The following is a 4,035-nucleotide window of genomic DNA, read 5'->3' as shown; positions in this document are numbered from 1 at the left end:
GATACACACCCCAGTCTCTTTCCAAAGGTTTTGCATACATCCTACATCCTGATCAGAACAGGATTCTCAAGCCATAATAGCGCAGACTTCAGTGGTCACAAAAGACACTTGTTACAAATGGGCTGTAGTCTTAGGGCCTTCATTATTGTTTTGTGCTTTTATTCTGTGTCTTTTGCTGCATATCTTGGAACTTTAGTTGGGTATTGTCAGCATTGGCATGGGCTTAGTATTGGCATGAGTCCTGGTGAGAGGAGGAAAAAAAAAAGGCAGAGTGCCTCTAAGGCAGGCAGTTGGCAACACTTACCAAAATTTTCCCTCTCATCCAGTGCCTGGGCTTGCCTGGCTTGTGGGATCAAGGTCAATTGCATTTTCTACACTCTTCCATAGCTATGGCCCTGGGAGCTGCTCTTTGCCCACTGTGTGGAAGTATTACATCTTACAGTTTAATGTATGTATATTGAAAAACAAGTAAAAGATTATTCTGTGCATAAAGCATATATAATCTAGTATCCCTTTGCTACACTGCAGTGAAAGACCTCAGATGTTATTCTGCCTGCTCTTTGGACATGGAATTCCACATCCATGCCATCATGCCTCCACTCTGTCATGGATCTTTACCACTAGGAGCAGTAAGCAGGGTCCACCACACATTCAACTGGAAATCTGTGCTTGGTGTTATTACAGGATCTGCTAGCAGTAATGCATGGGAGTTTTAAAGGGAAATTCACCCTATCTTCTAGCTGCCATTCTCTTCAGTTTTATCAATAAAACAGTAGAAACAAAGTACAAATCTGGTCTTCTGAAAGTACATTGGAGTTTTGCCAGTGACTTCAGTAAGAACAGAACTGGGCTCCTCATTGACATTACACTGTTTCGGAAATATGTGTCTATTTATCTTATTGAGCTGTAAAGCAAGGCAGGAGCTGTATGCCTGTCTTTAAAAACACATGCAGTCATAAAGTAGATTTTTAGTAACTAACTGAGCACAAGGTGCAAATTTTTTGCTGATAAACAGCTAACTGGAATTACTTTACTATGAAAGCAGGGCAGGAACCAAAGTTTCTCTTACAGCTGGCAAATGGTCTTCATAGCTGTTGTAGACTGTGCAGCTAGGTAGTTTGAATTTTGCTTTCTGATACTGCTTTTCTGGATTAATGGAAGTTATGAAAAATAATAGGGAAAAAGGGGAGCAAGTGTAACCACTACGATATATTCTGTATATGTTTTCTAACACATAGTTGTCTTTTATAACATGAGTCATAAACCATGTATTTATGTTCAAAGTATAAACTGAGAAAAATGTTTAATAAAAAAGTGATAAAAATAATTTCAGAAGTACATTTCTTGGGTCATCATTTTAACTAGAAGACTAGAATTTGTGGCATGCATTAATGAATATTAATGGACTCATGGAAAGGAAAATGCAATTTTCCTGTGTCAATGGACCCAAATAGTACCTACGCAGTAATATTTCTACTATGCTGTCTACATGGAGTATGCATCAGCACTTGGGCAGCAAGCATAATGCATGCAAATGAGAAGCACTGATATTCAAAATAAGTATTGCAGAGCAAAGGCATTAACAGAGGAAAAAATTTTCCAGTTGCTAGCTGGCAATCCACTATAATTAATCTGCCCTAGAGGATACATAGTGTCCCATGGTTGTGATTAAATACTGAGACTTGTATTCATCGGGCTCACCAACAGCCTTTTTGTGTCTACCTGTACTACTATAAATAAACAATAAGTTACTGAGAACTGTTAGGTTGTTGGTAAGGCCTGCTTTTGTGCTCCTTTGTACCACAGCTCTTTAGTATATGGTTCTGAAGAACATCAAGTGGCACAAGAGCAGGATACTGTACATTTGCACACCTGAAGACAGATTCTGTCCCACTGGGAATTTAGAACTTATTTATGGGTGGGAGGCTGAGTGCTAAACATTGCCTCTTTGAGAGAGGACCAAATACTGGGAACAGTTTCCTTCTCTGTGGTTTGGTCAGTAAACTTCATTGTTCCTCTCTCTTCTGTCCTATTTAATTTCTGAACTGTATAAAGACAAATTAGGTTTTGTAAAATGCATTTGGGAGTGATAAAAATCTGTGGTTTGAAAGGTGCAACAATAATGGAGGGTTCTATAAGATTAATCTGTACTCCAGTGAGTGATACCATGGAGATGATACAGTATATTTAGATTGCTTTGCATATCTTTATAGTAATACTTCACATAATCATAGTCCTGTTAAGAAGGCAGATTAATATCTGCATCTAGGAAGAAGCTGAGTTGAAAAGTGTTTGCCAGAATTGAAGCCACAGGGTGAGACTGAAAAGCACTCAGATTAAAGCTATTGCTGCTTTCTAAACCCATGATTAGCCCTTTAGACTGCCCTCTCCTCACAGGCATCCTGTACATGTGGTTGTTGAAACTGCCTGCGCTCACAAATGGGCCAAGACTGGAGTGACAACCTGAGCCCTGACCTGCCAGTAGTTGGTTCTCTGGGATGGAGCCTGGCCTGCTCCCATAAAACACCACTGACCAGGTGGCTTTGCTGGGTTACTCTGGAGAATGATTAACTACAGGGAGTCTCATTGTTGGTCTGTGATGGTTCATCAGCTGCTTGCACCAGGCCTCGGCTCAAAATTCTGGTTTACTTCCTTCACCTTTATGATTTAGGGGTTTTATAGCTGTATGTAGAATCTACAACCTGTTCTCTCACAAATAGGAGCAGCGTGCACACTGCTAGCTCTATCTGCTCTTTGATTTGAGAAATCTAGCTCAAGATTTGTCAGAATTAGTTGATTTTCTGCTGCCTTATGCTTGTGCTTACTTGATCACAGCACTTTCCTTCAAGGCATGTCCAGCTACCACAGTGGGGAAAACAAAGAACAAAAATAGCAATGCTGAAACAGCTTCAGATGAAAGGATCAGAAAATTTCCTAGGCAAATGAAGATTTACCATATAACTCCATGGTATGACCAAAAGCACTTCAAGTGCTTTGGCCAAGTTCCATAAACCACAGCACGACCTTCAAAGGTGTTCAAAGGGAATTTTTTTCCCTCCAGCGAAACATGCCTTGGCAGCAGAACTGCGAGTTCTCCTGTTGTGCATATTGTTATACTCCAGAGATAATCAGGTTGTCATTAATGTGTGTCCCAACCTGGAAGATGAGCCAGAACACCTAGGATGAAAATGACACACCTTGGGGGAGATGAAATCATTGTAAGAATACACTAGAAAGACAATTTAAGGAGTATTTTGACATAAAAAGATTGAGCTGAGCCTCCAGCAGAGTTTTCTTAAGCACTGAAGTACCCAATTTCCAGTAAAGTATATATAGTTATCTGCATAAATGTAGATAAAGATTTTAAATTCAAGAAACCGGATACAGCTTAGCTACACTTGCAGAATTTTCATTTTTGCTTCTTATTATTCCACATTGGAAAGGAATCGTATGGATTTCACCTTGAGCATCAGAGTTGGTTTGAATGTTGGCATAAAAAAATGTATTACCTCACACCTTCAAAAGCAAATTGTAAAAGTTGTTTCCTGTGGCCTCTTCTGGTCTATTCTTTCTGCGTGCATTTCAAGTTGCAGATCTACACTTTTTTAACATTCTTTTCTTAAAGCAATTTTTTTTTCTGCAGAGCTGGGCAGCAGTACAGACTGTGCACTAACAAGGAGGATTACCCCCAGTTCAGCCAAGATTTGTAAGTACAACTTTTCTGCAGCGTTGCTCAGAGCAGGCTGTGATGTCCTTAATCCCAATCACAAGCAACTGACACCATCAATTAACTTAAGCTGCATCTACAGTGCTGAACTCAAAAGCACTTCTGACAAAACTGACACACATCCTGAGGCTGTATCAGGTGGGATTCATGTGTTAGTCCGTTCCCTGTGCAAACCCTACACTCTGGGCAAGCAAAGCTGGCTATAGCCTGTACCTATAGTTGGTGCCATTTCATTGCTATGACAGCATTTGGGGAAAAATGTAATGACCATGAGGTGTTTTGCTCACAAGCACTGTACAGTCATAGAT

Source organism: Dryobates pubescens, chromosome 3, assembly GCF_014839835.1.
Source record: "Dryobates pubescens isolate bDryPub1 chromosome 3, bDryPub1.pri, whole genome shotgun sequence".
NCBI classification, from domain to species: domain Eukaryota; kingdom Metazoa; phylum Chordata; class Aves; order Piciformes; family Picidae; genus Dryobates; species Dryobates pubescens.
Note: the sequence above shows the minus strand (reverse complement) of the source record.